The following is a 25,298-nucleotide window of genomic DNA, read 5'->3' as shown; positions in this document are numbered from 1 at the left end:
TAAAATGAGCTGGGAAGATTTTTGTACTTGAAATAGTTAACCACTACTTTGTGAATTCTTGTTTAGACTTTTGTAGTTTGTCTTAATTATTCTGGTAGAAACTAGGGCAACAGTGATGTTTATTGCATGGCTTAACCTTTCCATTAACATCTAACTTTTTACTTATACACATACACATCTATTTATCTATATACACATACACACATACTCTAAACATAACTATAGTAAATCAATGCCACAGTTCTAACAGGCTCCATCATAAAGGTGGTGAATTTTCACCTAAGGTTGCGACTAGATGTCTTCAGGAAGGCTTAGGTTCAACATGCAAAATTGGGGTTTTTAAACTGCAGGATAGAAGCTACCTAATTCTGCCAAGCTAGCCAGTTCTCAGGAAGGTTGTGATGACTACAAATGTTGCGGGTGGTAAAAGGGGCTTTTCTGTTGTTTCTTGAAGAGTGAAACTGCTAGCACTAACTTAGCACACAAATAACTGCAGTTACTGGAACAATTTTGTGAACTGCCAATGGGATGAGCTGACTGATGTGCTATGTGCTTCATTCCCCAAGACTGTTTCCCTTAATGGAATTTCTTCTTGATTTTTTCACCACTTTCCTGGCTGTCTTCCATGGTGAACTAGCAGTATTTCTGACACAATGGTTCAGATACAAACAATAAGAGTTGGTATATGAAGAATAAATTTGTCCTTTTGCAGTATTAAATAGTTCTAAAATGTGGCATCTTGATCTTTGTTCCCAAAATTGTAAAAGAGCAGTTGGTAACTGGGTGTAAGTACCACTTTGAAAGTCTTTATTTAATCTTTCTGCATATACACATGTAGTGTTTTAGTCATAGCAAAACATTGTTTGATTTGACTTTGTCTATGCAATGTCTGCAATGAAGAAAAATGCACTGATCTAGGTGGAGAATAGTTAAGTCTTTATGATAAATTTGTCATATGGAAATGGATAATATTTTACAAGGTATTGGCACTTGAAAGCAGGAGGACAGGCCGTCTACAATTTTGCAAAAGTTACCAGAGGGTGAGGATCAGAAAGGTAAAAAAATGTACTTTCATATATTGGGAAGAGAATGAGAGTGAGAAGGAGAGTGAATGGGAGAATTTAGGAAAAGGGAATTTGGGCAAACTTAGAATTTTCAAAAGGAGAGAATTTGGACAAGTTATGGGAGAATTTATGAAAATGCAGAATTTGCTAAAAGAGAATTTGGAAAAAGTAAGAGGAATATGAGAAAAGAGATTTTGGGAGAAGTTGGGGAGAATTTGTGAAAAGATAATTTAGGGGAGATTTTGCCAAGGGAGAATTAGGGGATAATATGAGAAAAGACAGAATTTGGAAGAATTTTAGAGATTTTAGGACAGGAGAATTTGAGTATTTGGGAGAATTGGAGAAAAATGAGGGAAAATTAGAAAAAGAATTAGAGAAAATAAAAGTGAGATAAATTGAGACAGGAGAATGAGTGAATATGAGAGAATAAGTATGAAAAGGTGAAGATGAAATAACTAGAATGAGAAAGAGTTACATCCAAATTCCAGTCCAGCTTTCACTTATATATCTGTTCTGACAATTACAGTACTGCTGGATGCTTATGGGCCTGATAAATACCATCAAAGAAGACATTCCAGAGGATTATGGGAGGTGAGCTTGCCTCTTTCACCTAAAAAGCTTAGATTCTCTGAAATTTCCCTTATATTTACAAGTGGTTGTTGTAACCACTGTGAATACTTTTCCAGTAAACACTGAACTTTCCATCTTTTGCAATGGGTTCCTACGGCATTACTTTTGAAGAACTGATCACAGTGTTTCCACAGAATCATCATCTAATGGTATTAGAGCACTTACTATTTGTAGAATTTACAGTCTAGAGGGGAAAGCCTCATAACTTCTATTACACAGTTTTTCCCTTTAAGGTACTGAAAGCAGCATTCCTGGTAGAGCCCCAACCTTAAACCAATCATTACTCTATTCTTCCAATCAACTTTTATTTACCACTTACTATATGTAAAGTGCTGTATTAAGCTCTTAGTAGACCCTTTCCTTGCCCACAATGAGCTAACAGTCTAGAGGGGGAGACTGACATAAATATAAATGAATCATGGATACGTACAAAAGAGCTGTGGCCCTGTGGGTGGGGTGAATGAATGGCATAGAGGTAAAGGAGACCGAAGGGTCGGGGGAGATGGGGAATTGAAGGCTAGTCAGGGAAGAGAAGCATCTTGGAGATGAGACTGTAATAAGGCTTTGAGGATGGTTTGGTGTATATGAAGGTGGAGGGTGAGAGCTAGGGGTCAGTGTCGAGGTAGACAAAACAGAGGTAGATGAGTCTCAGAGGAGTGAAGCCTGCAAGCTAAGTTGTAGTAGGAAAGCAGGGAGGTAAGAGGGGGCAAGGTGATTTGAGTGCCTTAAAGCCAATGGTAAGGATGTGGAGGTTGATCACCAAGAGCAGGGAGAGAGACAGAAGGCAAGGGTGGTTGGTGTGGAGGCTGATGCAAAAACAAGGCAGGAAACAATAAGTGTTTCAATCAGGTTAGCAGCAGTTTGGATGGAGAGGAAAAGGCAGATTTTAGCAATGTTAAGGTATAAGGGATGGGATGTGGTGACACTGAATATATGAGTTGAATGACAGAAGAGTGTAGAGTAGTGCTAAGGTTTTGGATTTGTGATAGGGAAGGAGGATGGTAATGCTTTCTACAGTGATTGGGAAAGTCGGTGGGGGGTGGTGCAGAGGGACAGGGTTTGGGTTGGGAGGTGAAGAGTTCTGTTTTGGTTGAGCTAAAATGTGAAGCGTTAGTGGGACATCCAAGTAAAGATGCCATGAAGGCTGGGGGAAATATGAGATTGCAAAGAAGGAGAGAGGTTAGGGCTGGAGAGGTGGATTTAGGAAATGTCAGCATAGAGATGGTAGGAATGAATGAGTTCTCCAAGGGAGTGGATGTAGGTGAAGAATGAGAGAGGATTGAGAAAGGAGACTTTTGGAACACCCATAGTTAAGGGGTGGGAAGCAGAGCCCACGAAAGACACCGAAAAAGAGCAGCCAGAGAGAGAACTAGTAGATGATCGTTTTTGTGAAGTTAGGGTTGGATAATGTTTCAGGAGGAGGTGGTTCACAACATCAAAGGCATCTGAGACATGTAGGCAGGTTAGGATGGAGTACAGGGTGTTGGATTTGGCAATTAGAAGATCACTGGTGACCTTTGAGAGGGCAGTTCCAGTGCAGTGAAGGGGGCAGAAGCCAGAATGGAGAGTGTAAAGGAGAAAAAGTGTTCATCCTGATGTAAATTGTTCAGGCGCTGTTTCACTGGCCCAGATGCACAGGCCCTTGGGGCCTTTGTCCTCCCTGGAGCAGCCAGGAAGAGGAATTGGAGGCAGCAGGGATAGACTCTGAAGGTTCACCTGCTCCAGCAAAAACTTGATGCGAAGGCCCAGGGGCGGGGAGGGCGCCTTGTTGGAAGTGCATGGGCAACAACGTGCACTCATACACATACCATATGGTTATAATGGCAGTTTAAGGTGATGTGTTAGGGTGTGAGTAACAGTGCAGGGAGGGGTGCTGAAAAACAAGGCCCCATGGGCTGGGGGATGGCCTCCAGGATGGGGGTGGCAGGGATAAGCAGTTGGGTTCCTCCTTCTCGCAGTTCTTTGAGCCAGGAGGGGGTCCACATTCAGGCCATGTTTCCCCACTCCTCAACAACCTCCAGTGGTTGCCCATCCATCTCCACATCAAACAGAAACTCCTCACCATTGGCTTTCAATCACCTTGCCCCTTCCCACCTCACCTCGCTAGTCACTTACTACAACCCAGTCCACACACTTAGCTCCTTTAATGCTAACATCACCATGCCTCGTTCTAATAATAATAATAATAATAGCATTTGTTAAGCACTTACTATGTACAAAGCACTGTTCTAAGCACTGGGGGAGATACAAGGTGATCACGTTGTCCCACGTGGGACTCACAGTCTTAATCCCCATTTTACAGATGAGGTAACTGAGGCTCAGAGAAGTTAAGTGACTTGCTCAAGGTCACACAGCAGACATGTGGGGGAGCCGGGATTAGAACCCATGACCTCTGACTCCCAAGCTCGTGCTCTTTCTACTGAGCCAGGAATGACCTCTCACTCATGTCCTGCCTCTGGCCTGAAATGCTTTTCCACCTTGTATCTGGCCATTCATTCTCAGTCTCCTTCACAGGCCCCCCCTCTGCCTCCCACCCTCTAACTGTGGGAATCTCTCAAGGTACAGTTCTAGGTCCCCTTCTATTCTCCATCTACACCCACTCCCTTGGAGAACTCATTTGCTCCCATGGTTTCAACTACCACCTCTATGCGGATGATACCCAAATCCACATCTCCAACCCTGATCTCTCTCCCTCTCTCCAGTCTAGCATGTCCTCTAGCCTTCAAGACATCTCTACTTGGTGACCTCCTATCACCTCAAACTTAACATGTCCAAAATAAAGCTCCTCATCTTCCCACCCAAACCCTGTCCTCCCCCTGGCTTTCCCAGTACTGTAGATGGCACAACCATCCTTCCTGTATCACAAGCCCATAACTTTAGCATTATCCTTGATTCCTCTCTCTCATTCAACCCACATATGGAACCCATCCCTAAATCCTGCCAGCCCCCACCTTCACAATATAGCTAAAATCTGCCCTTTCCTCACCATCCAAACTGCTACCTCTCTAATACAATCACTCATTCTATTCTGCCTGGATCACTGATCTTCCAGTTTCCGGTCTCTTCCCACTCCAGTCCATACTTCACTCTGCTGCTCAGATCATTTTTCTACAAAAAAGTAAAGGACATGTAACCCCACTCCTCATAAAAGTCCGGTGGTTGCCCATCAACCTCCACATCAAAGAAAAACTCCTCACCATTGACTTTAAAGCACTCCATCACTTTGCCCCCTCCTACTTCACCTCACTTCTCTCTTACAACCCAGACTGTACACTTCACTCCTCTAGTGGTAACCTTTGCAATGTGCCTTCATCTCACCTGTCTTACCTCCGACCCCTAGCCTGTGCCTTTCTCCGGCCTGGAACGCCCTCCCTGTTCCAATCAGACTGACAATTACTCTCCCCCATGCCACCCTCCTTTCAAAGTTTTATTGAAGGCACATCTCCAAGAGGCCTTCCCAGACTAAGCCCCACTTTTCCTCATCTCCCACTCTCTTCTGGGTCACCCTGACTTGCTCCCTTTGCTCTTTGCCCCTTACAGCTGCGTAGTACTTATGTATATATCTGTAATTTTATTTATTTGTATTGATGTCTATCTTCCCCAATCTCCCCCAATCTAGACTGTAAATCCTTTGTGGCAGGGAATGTGACTGTTTATTTCTGTATTGTATTCGCCCAAGCGCTTAGTACAGCATTCTGCACACAGTAAGTGCTCAATAAATACAACTGAATGACTGAATAGCATATAATTATTCTCCCCTTCAAAGCCTTATTGAAGGCACTTCTCTACAAGAGGCCTTCCTTGACTAAGTCCTCTTCTCCTTTTCTTCCACTCCCTTCTGCATTGTTCTGACTTGTTCTCCTTACTCATCCCCCCCAAACCATCCCCACAGCACTTAAGTACACATATGTAATTGTATTTATTTGTGTTAATGTCTGTCTCCCCCTCTAGACTGTAAGCTCATTGTGGTCAGAAAATGTGTCTGTTATAGTGTACTTTCCCAAGCACTCATTCCGGTGCTCTGAACTCAGTAAGCACCTAAACAATACAATGGACTAACCCACACATTGATGAGGGTGAGGGTAGAGGGGCTAGTAATCATCCCGGCTCTGGGGCATGATTTATGCCCCCCATGTTTCAGTGTTTCTCCTGACTCAGGACTGGTGGTTCAGTTTCATCTTTGGACCTGCAATGAGGAGCAGAGTGGCCTAGTAGTAAGAACTTGGGCCTGGGAGTCAGAGGACCTGGGTTCCAATCCCAGCTCTACCACATGCGTGCTGTGTGACCTTGGGCAAGTCACTTTACTTCTCTGCCCCAATTCACATGTTTCAACATGATTCAACATGTGTTCTCCTTCCTATGTACATTGTTGGGACAGAGATGGTGTCTGACCTGATGAGATTGTATTTTCCCCAGTGCTTAGAACACTGCTTGACACATAGTAAACTTAAGAAATCCCCTTATTATTATCATTATTATTACTACAGTCTTGAGCTCTGTTGGGCCGGGATATCAGCAATACATGGCACAGAAAGCTTCCCAGGCTCTTCTCAGATTACCCCTACTGTGGGTTTGCCATAGAGCTGAAAAGCCAAGGCTGGTAACATCAGTCACATTTCCGGTTAGTATTAAAGCATTTTTTTTCTGGTTAATGGGAGGGCATTGTGGGCCCCTACTAGTTGTGGGTGGTGAAGGAGGGGAGAGGAGGAAAAGCAAAGATAAAGTGGGAGCCCCTCCCTCCTCCCTGCTGATTAAGCAGGGTTTACCAAGGAATTCTTCCAGGTCTCTGTGTGGGCTGGGCTGGTCCCTCTCAGCAGCTGTCCTGGGAGAAGATGGGGACAGGACAAACCAATAGGCTCATGGGCCACATCCCTTCCTTCTTCTCCTCCATCTCCCAACCTAACATTTGTCTCTATTTGGAGTCCTATTCACCAGGAACAGTGAGACCTCTCAGCTATCAGTTTCCTTCAAGCTCTGAGCCCAAGCGTGTGTGTGTGTGTGTGTGGGTGTGGGTGTGTGTGTGTATGTGTGCGTGTTATCGACAAGTAGGGTGCAAAATAGGTTAATTGGTGTAAATTGGCCGCAGGGTTCTTGTACCCAGGGTGGTGACGAAGATAGGAAAAATGACTTGGAGACATGAGTTCAGATAGAGCAGTAAAGAAGGAAAGTGGCTACCTGCCCATTCACCTCCCGGGAGAAGTATGAGTGACAAGCAGCCCCGATCCCATTCTCACTGTGTCTTTTATTGAGTTACAGCAACATGGGAGCGGAACATTTAGGAATTTCAGGAATCCAATTAGGACCGACAAGATGTTACAAATTCTCATTATTCTCTGTTCTCACTGCCTTGTGCAGGTTGTTGTTATCTGCCCTATGGCCTTGCAAAGATAGGTGTTACTGGCCTTGAAGACATCTGTTGCTGAGCCTTGCATAAAATACAAAAAAAGGAGTTGTTCTCACGGCCTGCACAAAATGGAGGGTTACTGTCAGCATACACAAAATGGAGTCAGTCATGTCAAGTCCACTAGTGGACAACAGTGGGTGTGTGGGTGTGTCTAGAATAAACCACCATAAATGGATCCCAAGCCCTCCCCTAAAAGAGCAATGATACTGATAACCAGTGCAAGGCCAATAAAGCAAACAGGTCCCATTTAGAGCTTACTGATGAAGGCAATCCTGTAAACTGCCCCAGTCAAAATCCCAGAAGTTTCACCTTCCTGCCCAGGGCCAAGTTGAAATGGGAAGGAGGGCGGAATGAATGAAAGGAGGGAGGCTCAATCAATGAACGCTGGCTGAAGGGGGGAAGGAAGCTATAAAAAGAGTGCTGGGCAATGTAGGTGTTGAGGGGCTTGGGGAATAAGTGCTTAGGTGCCAGGCACTGTTTTTAAGCACTAGGGAAGGGACGAGATAATCAAGTTGGAAATAGTCCCTGTCCCACGAAGGGCTCACAGTCTTAGTGATGATTTTATAGATGAGGGAACTGAGGCACAGAAAATTTAAGTGTCTTGCCCAAGGTCACACAGTAGACAAGTGGCAGAAGGGGGATTAGAACCTATGACCTGACTCCCAGGCCCCTGCACCGAGTCTACTTGTGTTGCCCTGAGAAAAACAGTTTTCACCTAGATAGCACTTCTGAGAGGCCCTGGGGAAAATTCCATCTCCTTCCTGACTGTTTTCTTATTAAGATAGGATTTTCTCCCCTCAGCACAGATGGGAGCCTTCGGTGTGCTGGGCCTTTCACTGATTCAGGGTCAGTCAGTCAGTTGTATTTATTGAGCACTTACTGCGTGCAGAGCCCTGTACTAAGATCTTGGGAGAACACAATATAACATATAACAAAGACATTCCCTGCCCACACAAGCTTACAGTGCTTGTGCCTGTGTCCACCTCTCAGGACAGAGACAACCAGTGGTGACTTTACTAACAAATCACCAAGCGCAAAAGCTCTCCAGCCGGCAGTCCAACAAATTCGAGATTGGGGAACAGGAAGGGGGTCTGTGCATCTCTCCTCCCACCCTGCCCTTCAATTGTTTCTAAATGGCAACCCAATTCTCCAGGATTTTTTGCCCCTGAAGAATCAGTACCCTGTGGAGAATTCCTGACAAGAAGCAGATCTCAACCGGAAAATCCTAGGGAGTTAGTTTCAAATCAATCAATAAAATTTACTAAGCTCTTTCTATGCGCAGAGCACTTAGGAGAGTACATACCAACGGAATTAGCTGACACATTCCCTGCCCATACATAATGAGTGTACAGTGAAGCAGCTTGACTAGAGAAGCAGCGTGGCTCAGTGGAAAGAGCCCGGGCTTTGGAGTCAGAGGTCATGGGTTCAAATCCCAGCTTCACCAATTGCCAGCTGTGTGACTTTGGGCAAGTCACTTAACTTCTCTCTGCCTCAGTTACCTCATCTGGAAAATGGGGATTAAGACTGTGAGCCCCCCGTGGGACAACCTGATCACCTTGTAACCTCCCTAGCGCTTAGAACAGTGCTTTGCACATAGTAAGTGCTTAATAAATGCTATCATTAAATGCTATCATTACAGTCTAGAGGGAGAGTCTATAGTAAAACAATGAATCAATGGTATTTATTGAGCACTTTCTATGTTCAGAGCACTGTCCTAAGCACTTGGGCAAGTCACTTCACTTCTCTGGGCCTGTTACCTCATCTGTAAAAAGGGGATTGAGACTTTGAGCCCCATGCTGGACAGGGGACTGTGTTCAACCCAATTTGCTTGTACCCACCCCAGCACTTAGTACAGTGCCTGGCATATAGTAAGCACTTAACAAATACCCTAATTATTATTATCGGGGGGGGGGGAATAGTGGGGTTCAGCAGGAAATTCCCCTCCCCCCCCCCGCCAATCAGGTCTCCCTTAACTGTTGGTCTCCCCTCTCAGCTCTGCCACTCCACCTGCAACTCACCCCACATCTGAGTGGGTCTCCCCCAGGTACAACCTGCTTCCCAGAATCATCGAAGCTAAGTAACTAGATGCCATGGATGCAGACCACTAGGCATGAACATGTGCTGGACCAGCTTAGCAGTACCCTGGCCTCCCTGCCCCCCAGGCTCTTCCTGCCTTCAGCCCAGGCATGGCACCTCAGAGAGTGTGGGCACTGCCAGGCAGGGAAGCCTGGCCCTGGCTGGCCCCAGCAGGCCCCTGGGATTCCACCGGACTCCCAGACCCTCAAGGGCCAAGGTTTCTGGGCCCCCAGGGATCTGGCCATCAAGCCAAGCACGCCTCCGGCCATACCCGTTGTCAACCTGGAGCGGACTGGGCTACTTAGGGACCGGACCCTGGAATTCTCCCCTTCCCCTGCCACCCTCCTTCCCCAGTACCAAAGTCAGGGTCCCATTCGTCCCCTAGAGCAGGTGTGAGCTGAAGGTCACCCCGAATTGTTTCAGTCCTGCGGCCAGAAGTGTCCAGGCCCAGTGGGACAACCTCTCCCCTGACTCTGGCCAGATGTAGAACTTCCCTAGTTTGGGCAGTCATGGCCACACTGGTCATGCTTCAACCACGCCAAGGCTGTAACATACCTGGTACCAGAGGCACAGATGAACAGAGAGAGCTGAGTGTGTGCCAGCATAGGCCAGCCTGCTGGAGTGTGGCCAGCCTGCTGGAGAGAGCCCTGGCCCTCTGACCCCCAGAGACAGGACTTTGTGCTCCCAGATATCTGTGGCCTGCTGCAGATCTGGGGTTCTCCTCTCACCCCTCTGTCTGCCTTCAGTCTCCAGCTCCAGGCCCTCCTACCTGCCCGGCTGGTCCCCTCCTTGGGGTCCTTTCTACCCGGTCACTGCCCGTGGGGGGTGGCACTTTCCATACCCCTAGACCAAGCACCTTTTGCCTTAGCCAGGAATGGACTTGGGGTGGGAAGTGCCAGTGCCCACAGCAGGGGGGATTTCCTCTCCTCGGACAGGATCAGATTCCACACTTGCCCAGCTTTGGGAAGACTTAGTCCAGCTACTGTCTGTCCCTTGGGGAGAGGGCAGACTGGGAGTTTCTGACAGTGCCCCCCACCCCCTCACCCAGGTATTTTGGAGAGTGGAGGGAGAAGACATTGAGCAAGACATACATTAATATAAATAAAATTTCATATATAAGAGGTGTGGGGCTGAGGGGTGGGATGAATAAAGGAAGCAAGTCAGGGTGAGGCAGTAGGGAGTGGGAGGAGAGGAAAGGGGAGCCTAGGCAGAGAAGGCTTCTTGGAGGAGATATGCCTTCAATAAAGCATATGCTGGTTCCCTGCCTCAGCTTCCCCCTTCATCCTGGTGGTTTCTCCCATCATCAATTGATCCCCTTCTCCACAAACTGAGGTTCTCAACTCCTGGCCACAGTTGAAAACCTGGTTTTTGCTAACCATCCATTTGGCTGCCTGAAACCTTTTGGCTTATATTGTCAGTTTCTTGAATGGCTGGAGAATTTGACTGTCAGCCCTATCCAACCCTATTTGTTTGTACCTATCCCAGTGCTTCGTACAGTGCCTGGCACATATTAAGTGCCTAACAAATACCACAGTCATTATTATTATCATTATTATTATTAACTACCCCTCTGTGCTCACACCCACCCACCGCGTTTTTGTACACAAAGTGCATAGTTTACAGGTAAGCACATAAATGCTGTAGGGAAAATAGCAAATATCCAAAGGATGTAGGCGATGCAGAAGGGATAAGGAGGAGGGCTTAGAGAAGGCCTCTTGGGGGAGTTGCGACCCTAACAATGTTTTGAAGAGGGGGAGAGGGGTGGTCTGACCTACCTGGAAGGGGAGGGAAATCCAGGCCGTGGGAGGCCACGGGAAAGGAGTCGGAGGCGATTTAGAGGCCCAGGGAGTAAAGCCGGCGCAGTAGGAGCAGATTGCCACCAGGTGGCGATAGAGAGACGCGGCCGCTCAGAATCCCCATCTGTGAGAGAAGCAGCGCCCCCTGGTGGCTACAGCCCGGGCCTGCGCGTCAGAAGGACCTGGCTCCTAATCCAGACTCCTCCGCTTCTCTGTTGGGTGACTTTGAATAAGTCACTTCACTACTCTGAGCCTCAGTTACCTCATCTCTAAAACGGGGGCTAAGACTTGTGAGCCCCATGTGGGACATAGACTGTGTCCGACCTGATGAGCTTCTTTCTATCCCAGCGCTTAGTGCAGTGCCTGGCACATAGTAAATGCTTCAGAAACACCATGGAAACAAAAAACAAGCAACCATCAGTGCCACCCGGGGGCGGAGAAGGAAATAGAGAGGTGCAGCTTTACAGAGCAACGCCTAGTACCACCATGGGGCCGTAGAAAAAAGCAGCCTCCGAAAACAAGCCTAGTGACATACCATACTACTACAACTAATAATAATAATGATGGTATTTGTTAAGTGCTTACTACGTGCCAAGCACTGTTTTAAACTCCAGGGTAGATACAAGGTAATCAGGTTGTCCTACATGGGGCTCATGGTCTTAATCTTCATTTTACAGATGAGATAACTGAGACACAGAGAAGTTAAGGCATATAGTGAGTGCTTAACAAATACCATCATTATTATTATTATTATTATTATCATGGATGGAGTCAATCAGGGTGGGTTTCCTGGAGGAGGTGAGCTTGGAGCTGTGCCTTAGTAGCAATAACAGTTTTTGAAATGGTATTATGTTCTTACTGGGTTGAGAACACAATACTAACTGAAGGGAAGTGCACACAGTAAGCGCTCAGTAAATACAATTGAATAAATAAATAAGGGAGAGAAGGCACAAGTGAAAGTTGGACTTGGGGGGTTCACAATCTAAGGGCACAAGTGGGGAGCAAGGAATGCTGAAACTTTAAGACAACATCTTCTGAGCTTAAAATCTAGTTGGAGTGATGGACACTACAATACCTTATAAGCAGCGGGAAGAAATGGAGTTTAAAGATGAGCTACAGGGAAAGGGGGAGAAAGGGGGATGGTGGTGTGTGTGTGTGTGTGTGTTCCCACTCCCCACCACTGTCCCATGTGCCTGCAGCAGAAGGAAGGTGTGTATGATAATGATAGTATTTATTAAGCACTTTCTTTTCACCTGAAAACTACACCAAGCCTGGACAAGATAGAAAATTTCCTTCTGCTTCACACTTGCCCTTGGATTTGCACCCTTTTCTCACCCCTCCCTCAGTCCCAAAGCACTTATACACATATCTGGAATTAATTGATTTATATTAATGTCTGTCTCCCCCTCTACACCGTAAACTCCTTGTGTCCAGGGAATGCATCTAGCAACTCTGTCTATTGTCCTCTCCCAAGTGCTTAGGACAGTTCTCTGCCCATAGTAAGCACTCAGTCAATACACTGATTGATAGATTTGAGTATATCTACCAACTCTGTCCTATGTCCTATAGTTCTCTCCCAAATACTTAGTACTCTACTCTGCATATAGTAAGGGCTCTGCAAATACCATTAACTGATAGAGTGATTAGTGAAAAGCAGGGCATATTCATGGGCTTGAGCTGGGACTGACATACCAAAGGTCAGTTATCAGTTTCACAATTCGTGGATTGTTTTCAGCTTAGTGCCAAGAGCCATTAGCAATTTTTCAGCTTGGCTGGTTGATCAAATTCTCCCAGCTGAAAAAAACTACTTTCTGTGAAATTAGTTAAGCCACTTCAAAGAGATAACCACAAACTGCAAACATTCGTGCACCTGATGAGACACGAGATAAATGGTGTGGCCGCTAATATATGAAGTTTTTAAATCAGAAGACAATCACCTCAAAGTTTTTGTCACACTTGGGACCCAGAAACTGCTTCTCACCATTCCTCCCCCTCCCCATCCCCCCACCCTTACCTCCTTCCCCTCCCCACAGCACCTGTATATATGTATATATGTTTGTACATATTTATTACTCTATTTTATTTGTACATATTTATTCTGTTTATTTTATTTTGTTAATAGGTTTTGTTTCGTTCTCTGTCTTCCCCTTCTAGACTGTGAGCCTGCTGTTGGGTAGGGACCGTCTCTATATGTTGCATACTTCTACTTCCCAAGCGCTTAGTACAGTGCTCTGCACACAGTAAGCGCTCAATAAATAAGATTGAATGAATGAATGAATGAATTGAGGAGTTTGTTGGCAGCATGAAAAAGCATGATGGGACCTTGTCCAGGCTCCAAGCTTTCAATCTAAGAGCCAATCAGTCAATCAATGGTATTTGTTTAGTGCCTACTGTATGCAGAGCATTGTACTAGCAGCTTGGGAGAGTACAATACAGCAGAATTGGTGGACACATTCCCTTGCCAAACAGAGCTTACAGTCTAGAGGGGGAGACCAACATTAATCCGCCTTACCTCCTTCCCCTCCCCACAGCACCTGTATACATGTATATATGTTTGTACATATTTATTACTCTATTTATTTTACTTGTACATATTTATTCTATTTATTTTATTTTGTTAATATGTTTTGTTTTGTTGTCTGTCTCCCCCTTCTAGACTGTGAGCCCACTGTTGGGTAGGGACTGTCTCTATATGCTGCCAACTTGTACTTCCCAAGCGCTTAGTACAGTGCTCTGCACACAGTAAGCACTCAATAAATACAACTGAATGAATGAATAAATAAATTACAGATATAATAATAATAATAATGACATTTGTTAAGCACTTACTATGTGTGAAGCACTGTTTTGAGTGCTGGGGGGGATACAAGGTGATCAGGTTATCCAATGTGGGGCTCACAATCTTAATCCCCATTTTACAGATGAGGTAACTGAGGCTCAGAGAAGTGACTTGCCCTAAGTCACACAGCAGACAAGTGGAGGAGCCGGGATTAGAACCCATGACCTTTGCCTCCCAAGCCCATGCTCTTTCCACGGAGCCATGCTGCTTGACGAAAGTTCTGTCGGGCTGAGGGAGGGGGAGAATAAAGGGAGCAAGTCAGGGCTACGCAGAAGTGGGAGAAAAGGGAATGAGGGCTCTGTCAGGGAAGGCCTCTTGGAGGAGATGTGCCTTAAATGAGCCATAAAATTTCCCCATTTCCCCAGGTTTGATGAGAGTTTAATTAGGGAGGGGCTCTCAGAGGAGACGTGCCTTTAAAAGAACTATAAAATTCCCCCATTTTCCCTTAATTCCACCTCGCTAAAATGAGGAGCACAGATGAAGGGTGAATTTGAGTAAAATAATGGCACGCTGAAGAATGAGTGGAAAGGAAAGGATCAACATTGAGAGGTTCAAAAAAGTCAATCATGCACGGGCCTGGGAATAAGAAGATCAAGGCTTCTAATCTTGTCTGCTCTGTGACCTTGGTCAAGTCACTCCCCTTCTCTTGGCCTCGGTTCTCCTGATCTCCCTACTAAGAGATAGGGACTGTATCCGAACTAATTCACTTGTTTCTACCCCAAGGCCTAGAATGGTGTTCAACACAAAGTAAGCGCTTAACAAATAGCATAAAAAAGTGTTCCGTGAGACATGGGACACCCCGGCCATCAGCGCTTAGTACAGTGCTTGACATATTGTAAGCACTTAACAAATACCTTTATTGTTATCTGTTGGTCCAAGGGCCAACAAAGGCCACCCTAGTGGCCAGTGTTAAAGCCGACCCCCCCTTCCTTCCTGTCTTTTTCACCTTCCCTGCCTTTTCCCTCCACTCTTTTCAGGCTCTTGGATTGAGTCCCCTAAACATGGCCTCATCTAATTATATCTTACACCGACAGTCATGGGTTAAAATCCCGGCTCTGCCAATTGTCAGCCGTGTGACCTTGGGCAAGTCACCTAACTTCTCTAGGCCTCAGTTACCTCCTCTGTAAAATGGGGATGAAGACAGTGAGCCCCCTGTGGGACAACCTAATCACCTTGTAACCTCCCCATCGCTTAGAACAGTGCTTTGCACATAGTCAGCACTTAATAAATGCCATTATAAATAACAGTCCTTCCCCAGAGGTTGAAAGGAACAGAAGCAGGGATAAATAATAATAATAATAATGATAGTATTTGTTAAGCGCTTACTATGTGCAAAGCACTGTTCTAAGCACTGGGGAGATACAAGGTGACCCTGTTGTCCCACATAGGACTCACAGTGTTAATCCCCATTTTACAGATAAGGGAACTGAGGCACAGAGAAGTTAAGTGACTTGCCCAAAGTCACACAGCTGACAATTGGCGGAGCCGGAATTTGAACCCCTGACCTCTGACTCCAAAGCCTGTGCTCTTTCCACTGAGCCATGCTGCTTCTCAGCGTGGCCCAGTGGAAAAGGCCCGCGTCTGGGAGTCCAAGGACCTGGGTTTCAATGCCTGCTCCTCTACCCATCTGCTGTGTGACCCTGGGCAATTTGCTTCACTTCTTTGGGCCTCAGTCATCTCATCTGTAAAATGGGGGATCAACAGTGTGAGCCCTCTGTGGGACAAAGACCATGTCCAAACTATCTTATATCCACCATGGCACCCAGGACAGTATCTGGCACACAGAAAGCACTTAACAAATACCATTAAAAAGGAGAGACAGGGTGGAGGGGACAATGGAGTCTGGGGACTGGGGATGACTCAGGAAAGAGCTTGAGTTCATTGACTGATTGATTCATTTGTTCAATTGCCTGTTCATTCTTATTTATTGAATATTCTCCAGGGTGCAAAGCACTGTATTAGGTGCTGGGAAAGCGCTGGATGAGAATTAGACCCTTTCCTCGAGGAGTAGGTGAGTGGGTTACAGGTGTCTATAATTAAGGATGTTTTTCCAGATCCTTTTAACGATGAGCAGCTGCAAATCCCCTTCTCCTTAATAGCCTTCTACCTCTTTCTTCCCTGGTCTTACAGCCTCACCCCCAGAAACCCAGTCTTTCCATTAGGTGCCCTTCAATGGGTTAAGTGACATTGCCCCTTTAAAATCCCAGAGGTAGGGCCTGGCAGTTTCACTTGCTGTAGGCTGTGGAGAGAGTGTGCTGGGGGTTGTGGTGAGTAGGGTCTGTGATGCTCCTTTGTTTAACTTATCTTTTGTTAAATTGTGGTAATTGATAGTTTGGTAGTTCAGTTGTGGTAGTTGATGTATTGGATTAAGAGTTCCCCAAAGTTGGTGTTTTCTATTTACTTCATATACCAGTGGTGCTGAGTGGGGTAGGGCAAATGGTTTGGTTTTGATGGCTCAGGACTGACTTGGCTTGATGCTTTTAGGGGGCAACTTAAGGCGGGGTTAACTGATGTTGACCAAATTGGTGAGGGAGTGATTTGTAAGGGGAGTCTGGATGTTTAGGTTTGGGATATTAGTGATTTTACTGATTATGGTGATTGAGAGGGTTGAGGAATGGGCTGGGCTCAGGGTTTGAATTAAAGGGGTGAGGAAGGAAGATCCAAATTGGGTGTAACTGACATAATGGTGGTGGCACCCCTGGTGGAGGGGGCTGAAGTTAGGACTTATATTGTACTCACCCAAGTGCTTAAGACATTGTTCTGCCTACTGTAAGTGCTCCATAAATATGATTGACTTTGTGTGTATTATTGATAAAAAATAATAGCACTTATTAAAAGCTTACTATATGTCATGCACTGTACTAAGTGTTGGGGGGGATACAAGTTAAGTAGTGATAGCAGTGATTGAAGTTCATAATTTAGGGTTGGGATAAATATCTCATACTGAATCATTCAAGAGGGGGTGAAGAAAGTTGGGGTTGTACATGTAGTAGAGCAGGCAGGAGACTAAGGCTGGATAGTCAATGTCAATTGGATTTAATGATTATGCAATGGAGAGGGCTGAGTGTGGTAAGAGAATGTTTGATACCATTTACTTGTTTATTCTGTTGATGAGATGATGGTGTTTAGTAGGTACTTAATATGTGTTCTAAGTGCTGGGGTAGGTAGCAGATAATCAGAATGGACACAGATGTGTGTGGTTAACAATGTTTGTAGCCGAGCCTCTGATTTGTTTCTCTGGAACCGAGTGGATTGAGGAGTTCGGTTGTGACAATGTTTTGTTTTTTGAAGGGATGACAGCTACTCTGGGTCTAGAGCTGAGGGTTTGGATGGGGCAGAAACCATGGGTGCATGGGGGTGCATGCTCACTGTCTCTGTGTGTCTCTCTGTGTGTCTGTCTCTTTATGACTGTTATTGAGCTCTCTTCTTGTGCTCTTGCCAGGCCCTAGTAGTTACTATCGCCCACTCATTCCACTGTGCCAGGAATGTGCTGGAAAGTGAGGAGTGGCTTCTGCAAGGCTCGTGCCCTCCCCCCCAACCCTATTATACAGAAGGGGGTGTACCTCCTGTCCCCATTCACTAGAATCCTCCCTTCTATCCTCCACCATCCTCACTGGATTCGGCGCTGTGCGTCGGTCCTGGAAGCGTCAGTATCGGAGTGTTAGAATGTGAGCCTCCCCAAGGCAGGAACCGAGACCCGCCGATGGGAAAAGGGTGGGGTGGCAGTGCTGTCATGCGCCTTTCAAGGGTAGGATTGTGCCGACTGCAGCTCCCCATGAGGGGACTCTTTTTGTGCTTCCATTTCCTGTATCCCCAGATACAAGTCTCCTGTTGTGCCGCCATGAGACTCCATAATAGTCCCACAAAAGCCTAGCAGTGAGTTGGGGTTCAGTAGCCCCACCCGTGTGGAGTAGACTCTAAACTCATTGTAGGCAGCGAATGTCTGTTAAAATTGTGCTCTCCCAAATGCTTAATACAGTATTTGGTGCTCAATAAATACACTGGCCTGACCCAGAGTACCACCAACACAAGCGCAGTTGTAACAGCAGAAGCTGAGTCTCCAACAGTATTCATTGAGTACTTAAAAGATGCATGCTTGGGAGACTGAGTTACCAAGTGTAAATCTCTACTTGAATTGGAATCTAGGCTACAAAATATTTCCAGATGACTACTATACTCACTTGTCATGGCTCCTACTTAAATGGTAATTTATTCATATTAATGTCTATCTCTCTCTAGACGGTAAGCTCATATTGGGTAGGGAATCTGTCGATGTGCTCTGCAGTAAGTGCTAGATAAATACCACACTGACTGAGGCCTCTCACCTCTGTCATGCTGTTAGTACGGTGCTCCGTCAAATGGCGTTCAATAAAGACTCTTGCTGTCATAATGCAATACTGCCAACCTTCACTCTATCTGACTTGTTTTTCATGCCGATTCAAGCTTATCATGGGTTCAGTATGTACAACTTCATGTATATGCCATTCCACCTGTATATAACCCAATTTTAATGTCTGTCATGTAGACTGGAAGTGTCCTGAGAGCAGGGGCCATCTGTACTACATAATGCTGAACTCTTTGAAGCATTCTCACCATGTTGCAAAGTAATTGCTTCCCCTTCTAGGCTGTGAACTTGTTGTGACATGTTTGTTACATTGTTCTATTGTAGTGTTCTAAGGGGTTAGTACAGTGTTCTGAACACAGAAAAAGCTCCAATGCAATGGACTGACTGATGGACTTAGATTGTAAGCTCCCAGTGGGCAGGGACTGTGTCTCCTACACCAAGTTTGCCAAAGAGGGTGCTTAAGGGGGTGTGGTCTTGCTCTAGGTCAAACTTGGGGTCAGCTGCCTCAATCTAGCCTACTGTTGGTGGACTGGAAGAGGAGCAGGGGTGTAGGACCAGATTGGCCCTGGGTAAGTGTTCAGGAACTTGGCTGCCTGAGAGAAAAGGACAGAAGTCCAGCTTTTTTCGGCCCCCTAGAGCAGTCTGCCAGACAATCTTGCTCAAAGGTAAGCACCTGGGGAATTATGGGATGGGTGGTTGTGTTGGGGAGGGGGTCTGCAGGGGCTGAGACTCTGGGGGGAAACCCAGACTGCCTGGGGTGTCCTGCCTCAGGGTGATAGCCAGCCAGGGCCTCCCCTGCAGGGTGTGTGAATGGCAGCCACTCTGTTCTGTCTCAGAGGTTTTGCCCCTCATCTCTGGCTCTCACTCCCTCTCTCTCACTCGCTTCCTCTTTTCCTCTTGTGCTGGCTCTCACTTTTGGTGTGAGTAAGCCTGCAGGGGACAGTCCAGCTGCAGCATGGGGGCACAGATGGGGCTGGGCCCTGGCTGTAGCACCCCCTGACCTGATACCTAACCAGGTTTATCCTTAGAGCTGAAGAAGGAGCCTGAGCCCCAGGTGCATCATGGGAGACCCAGCCCCCTGGTCCAATCCTGCCTACCCAAGGACATGTTGGTGCAGACGGGACGGGACAGAACGGTGAGTTTTAAGTCTCAAGCTTGGGGCTGTCTGGGTTCTTTTTCAGGCAAGTGGAAGGAATCGATGGTCTTTATTGAGTACTACGTGAAACACTTGAGAGAGTATAGTGAAGGGAACCTTATCTCCTGCTACACATACACACACAATCCACTGCACTCTTATAGTCCACAAACCAGAGCAGTGACCGAGTCCCTCTGGGCTCAGTAGTGAGCCCTGATTAGGCTCCTACCCAGCATCCAACTTTCTGCTTCCAGGCTGGAGGAATTGGTTCCCCACTGGAGACCCATTCAAGCCTTCTCCACCCCGAACTGTGATTGGCTGGCTCTCTCCCCATGGGTGGGCTGGGGCACACCTCATCAGTCAACCAACGGTCACATCCATCCCCAGGAAGCCACAACACAGCCCCGAACCGGACCACCCGACCCCGTGGACAGTGGAGGACTGAGCAGCTACTCGGTTGTTATGGATACTCATAGATTGCGCCGGCTCCACCATGAGGGAATCAGTTGGCACCGGGCTGCTGTCCCCTGCCCACCGCTGCTGCCCTCTGTTTCCTCCTCCCCACCCCCCAGCCTGCAACTGTATCCCCTCCATCCAGACAATGCCATTTCCTTTGGGGGTCAAGGGTCAAACACTGCATCCTGGGTGCCAAACCAGTCTCTTGCAACTCCAGGAGGTGATGGGGGGGGGGGTGTGTGTGTGTGTGTGTGTGTGTGTGTGTGTGTTGTGTGAGAGCGAGGGCTGGGACCAGAGCAGGGTGAGGGGGCCGCCCCTCTTTGGACAGGTAAAGGGTTCTGGAAACAGGGGTCTAGAGTTCTGGGCACGTACTCCGTGGACCTCAGGAGCAGGTGTGAAGTCACGCCGGGGCCCTTAATTCTTTAGGCAGTGTGACTTCTACCTGCCCTGGTCCGTTGGGAGTTATCGAGCCTACTCTGGCTTCAAGAGTACAGACTCCCTTTCCTGCTTGAGGGGGGTGCCCCTTGGGGAGCGGGGTACAGGGACAGGAGTAGTCGGGGATGTGCGTGTCTATTTGTATGCATGTTTGACTACCCTATGTTCTCTATCCCTCCTGGATGAGCAGAATGGGTGGGGGCGAGAGAACTAGCAGCAAATTCTAGAGTGGGAAGATGCAAAATGGTTTGCCCCCCATCCTACCAACAGAAATGGCATGGTCTGGCTCCTTCCTATCCTCTTCCCCCTTTCTGTCCCCTTGGGGGCCTGGGCTCTGTGTGCCCAAATGCATCTGTGTGGAATAAAATGGATACTTTTTTAGTCTTTCCTGAGTCCCTTGATCCGCTGGCAGCTGGCCCTGCTCCACAGAAGGGTTATAAGTTGGGGGTATCAGCTGTGTACTCAATACAGGAGGATGTCACCAGCATTTTATAGATTGACAAGCTAGCATTCTTCCTTCCAACCTCCACATTTCATTCCTTCAATCTCACCCAGGCATGTAAAGGGGCTGGAGACTTGAGAGGGGGTGAGGACATCCTCTTTTTCTCCTTCTCTCTCCCCCCTACCCAGCCTGAGGGTCTTGAGGAGAATTCATTCAATCGTATTTATTGAGCGCTCATTGTGTGCAGAGCACTGTACTAAGCGCTTGGGAAGTACAAGTTGGCAACATATACAGTCCCTACCCAACAGTGGGCTCACAATCTAGAAGGGGGAGACAGAGAATAAAGCAAAACATATTAACAAAATAAAATACATGTACAAATAAGAGTGAAAAATATGTACAAACATATATACAGGTGCTGTGGGGAGGGGAAGGAGGTAAGGCGGGGGGAATGGAGAGGGGGAGAGGAAGGAGGGGGCTCACTCTGGGAAGGCCTCCTGGAGGAGGTGAGCTCTCAGTAGGGCTTTGAAGGGAGGAAGAGAGCTAGTTGCGGATGTGTGGAGGGAGGGCATTCCAGGTGGGCTGGGGGTCGACGGTGGGACAGGCGAGAATAAGGCACGGTAAGGAGATTAGTGGCAGAGGAGCGGAGGGTGCGGGCTGGGCTGTAGAAGGAGAGAAGGGAGGTGAGGTACGAGGGGGTGAGGTGATGGAAAATGCGGATCCTATGAGTGGGAACATCTCAGATTTCTCTCTGCCCCTATCAACTTCACTGGGCTGGGCTTGGAAGGCATGACCCTCTGAGCCCCAAGAGACAGGGAGGGCGCGACAAGGGGTGGAGGTGGAGAGTGGCTCAGATTGCAAGTTGTCCCAGGTTCTACTACCCTGTCAGTCAGTGAATCAGTTGTACTGAAGTGACTTAAATGACTTGCAATGTAGCTTTAATGGTGTCCCTTGATCTCTTTGAATCTCTGCTTTCCCCTCCCCCTTTTCTAACAATAATAAACACAATACTTGTGGTATTAAATGCCAGAATGTATATGAATATAAATACATAAATGGTGTATGTCTCCCCATCTAGTCTGTGAAGGCCTTGGGGGTAGGGAATGTGTCTACTCTGTCGTAATAGTAGTAATAATAATGATAACTGTGGAATTTAAGTGCTTAGCATGTGTCCGAAACTGCAGCAAGAGCTCTGGTAGATACAAGGCAATGGGACTGGACAAAGTCCCTATCTCAAACAACAGTCTTCATCCCCATTTTACACATGAGGCAACTGAGGCCCAAAGAAGTGAAGGGGCTTGCCTGAAGTCCCACAACAGACAAGTGGCAGAGCTGGAATTAATCATTTGGGGGTAATTAAGTGCCCAAAATGGACCAAGCGCTGGGGGGGGAGCACTTGCAAAGCAGGTTGGACACCCTCCCTGTTCCACATTGGGTTTGTTGTCTTAATCTCCAGTTTACAGATGAGGTAAGGCACAGAGAAGGGAAGTGACTTGCCTGAGCTCAAACAGCAGACAAGTGGTGGAGCTGGGATTAGAACCCATGACAGGGAATTGTAACCAGACACCTGGTGGATGTACACTGTGCATATTCCAGTTCTGTGTTTTCTCTTTCTCTCTCCCTCTCCCTCTTCCCCCCGCCCCGTGACAGGGAATTGTAATTAGACACATACAGAATGGAGACAGCATAGGTGGGCACATGCAAGCACCCCAAGCAGACAACTCCAATAAGTTCACACCCATGCATAGAAAGCCCACCTGGGTAAGTGCGTGCACACACACACACACACACACACTCTCTCTCTCTCACCCCAGATATCCCACCTACCTGTAATTTTATTTTAGGGTCTGCCTCCCCTGGCAGAATGTAAAATGCTTGAAGGCAGAGATCATGTCTACCAGCTCTGTTGAAAACTTCCGAGCACTTAGTAAAGTGGTCTGCATAAAATAAACACCACTGATTAGTCTCCCATGTGGCCTCTTAAGCAGTGTCCAGTCTGCTGAGCCAAACCACTCTCCTCTAGTTAACAAAGCAGGGGAAGGAGAGAGAGGACAGAAATCTGGTGAGAAACCAGCTGGCCCCCACCCCTTCCAGCATAATAATAACTGTGGTGGCATTTGTTAAGTGCCCACTATGTGCCAAACACCCAAGTACTGGATAGATTCAAGATTATCAGGTCAGACTCTGTCCCCATCCCTCATGGAACACAGAGTATAAGAAGGAGGAGGAAGAGGTATCGAATTCCCATTTTATTATTATTGTCATTATTAATAATGGTATTTGTTAAGCACTTACTATGTGCCAGGCCCTATACCAGGGGAGATACACTGGTAGATATAGACATACCTATACCAGGCCCTATACCCTATGCCTATACCCTATACCATTCCCTACCCACACATCCTGCAGTACCTTGCCCAAAGTAATGCTCAGTAATCACCAGTATGTTTTCACCTCATTCTCTCCATAATGGCTAGAGATCGGGCCCATGAGTCTAAAGGTAATGGGTTCTAATCCTAGTTCTGCCACTTGCCTGCTGTGTGGCCTTGGGCAAGTCACTTCACTTCTCTGTGCCTGAGTTACCTAATCTGTATAATGTGTATTGTGACTGTGAGCTCCACGTGGGACAAGGACTGTGTCCAAACTAATTTTCTTGTACCTACCCCAATGCTTAGTACAGTGTCTGGCATATTTTAAGTGTTAAAAAAAATACCATTTTACCAATTATCATTATTATTATTAATAATATTAACTACCCCTCTGTGCTCACAACCACTGCATTTCTGTACACAAAATGCTTTGTTTACAGTTTACAGTTATTTACATAGCTGTTTACAATTATGTACGTAAATGCTGCAGGGAAAATGGGGAATGTCCACAGGTCACAGATCCAAGGCTGTAGAGGATACAGAAGGGTGAAGAAGCCGGGGGTAATAGAGGACTTAATCAGAGAAGGCCTCTTGGCGGAGTTGCGACCTTAACAATGCTTTGAAACGGGTGGAGAGAGGCGGTCTGGGCTATGTGGAGCGGGGAAGGAGTTCTAGGCCAGGGGCAGGCGGTGAGAAAGGAGCCGGAGGCCCAGGGAAGAAGCCGGCGCTGTTGGAGCAAAGTGCCACCAGGTGGCGATAGAGAAGCGCGGACGCCCAGTATCATCATATGGGAGAGAAGCAGCGCCGCCTTGTGGCTACAGTCCGGAAGGACCTGGCTCCAAATCCAGCCTCGGCCACTTGTCATTTCACTTCTCTGAGAATCAGATATATCATCTCTCAAATGGGGATTAAGACTTGTGAGTGCCATTAGGAGCGTGGACTATGTCCAAACTGACGAGCTTCTCTTTATCCCAGCGCTTAATACAGTGCCTGGTACTTACTGAGTGCTTCACAAACACCTTAAAAAATGGTCAGTGCCACTGGGGGATGGTGGAGATCCGCCCTACATTGCCAAGATCCACCCTTTCCTCTCCATCCAAACCTCTACCCTGCTCATTCAAGCTCTCATCCTATCCCGTTTGGATTACTGTATCAGCCTCCTCTCTGATCTCCCATCCTCCTGTCTCTCCCCACTTCAATCCATACTTCACGCCGCTGCCCGGATCGTCTTTGTCCAGAAACGCTCTGGGTATGTTATTCCCCTCCTCAAAAATCTCCAGTGGCTACCAATCAACCTACGCATCAGGCAGAAACTCCTCACCCTCGGCTTCAAGGCTCTCCATCACCTCGCCCCCTCCTACCCTCACCTCCCTTCTCTCCTTCTACAGCTCAGCCCGCACCCTCCATCACCTCGCCCCATCCTACCTCACCTCCCTTCTCTCCTTCTACAGCCCAGCCCGCACCCTCTGCTCCTCTGCAACTGATCTCCTCACCGTGCCTCGTTCTCGCCTGTCCCGCCGTCATCCCCCTGGCCTGGAATGCCCTCCCTCCGCGCATCCGCCAAGCTAGCTCTCTTTCTCCCTTCAAGGCCCTACTGAGAGCTCACCTCCTCCAGGAGGCCTTCCCAGACTGAGCCCCCTCCTTCCTCTCCCCCTCCTCCCCCTGTCCATCCCCCCGCCTTACCTCCTTCCCCTCCCCACAACACCTGTATATATGTATATATGTTTGTACATATTTATCACTGTATTTATGTATTTTATTTGTACATATTTGTTCTATTTATTTTATTTTGTTAATATGTTTTGTTTTGTTCTCTGTCTCCCCCTTCTAGACTGTGAGCCCACTGTTGGGTAGGGACCGTCTCTATATGTTGCCAACTTGTACTTCCCAAGCGCTTGCTCAATAAATACAATTGAATGAATGAATGGAGAGGTGAGGGAAGCAGCGTGGCTCAGTGGAAAGAGCCCGGGCCTTGGAGTCAGAGGTCATGAGTTCAAATTCCGGCTCCACCGTTTGTCAGCTCTGTGACTTTTGGCAAGTCACTTAACTTCTCTGGGCCTCAGTTCCCTCATCTGTAAAATGGGGACGAAGACTGTGAGCCCCCCTTGGGACAACTTGATCACCTTGTAACCTGCCAGCGCTTAGAACGGTGCTTAATAAGTGCCATTATTATTATTATTATTAACAATGGGTAATACCACCACGGGGCTATTGAAAAGGGCAGCCTCCCAGGTCAACGCCTGTTACCACAAGGCGGCGATAGAGAGGCGCAGCCACCCCGAATCCCTGTCAGTGCCACCAGGGGGC

This window comes from Tachyglossus aculeatus, chromosome 4, assembly GCF_015852505.1.
Source record: "Tachyglossus aculeatus isolate mTacAcu1 chromosome 4, mTacAcu1.pri, whole genome shotgun sequence".
In the NCBI taxonomy this organism is placed as follows: Eukaryota; Metazoa; Chordata; class Mammalia; order Monotremata; family Tachyglossidae; genus Tachyglossus; species Tachyglossus aculeatus.
The sequence above is the reverse complement of the archived record's forward strand: the minus strand, read 5'-3'. Positions refer to the sequence as shown.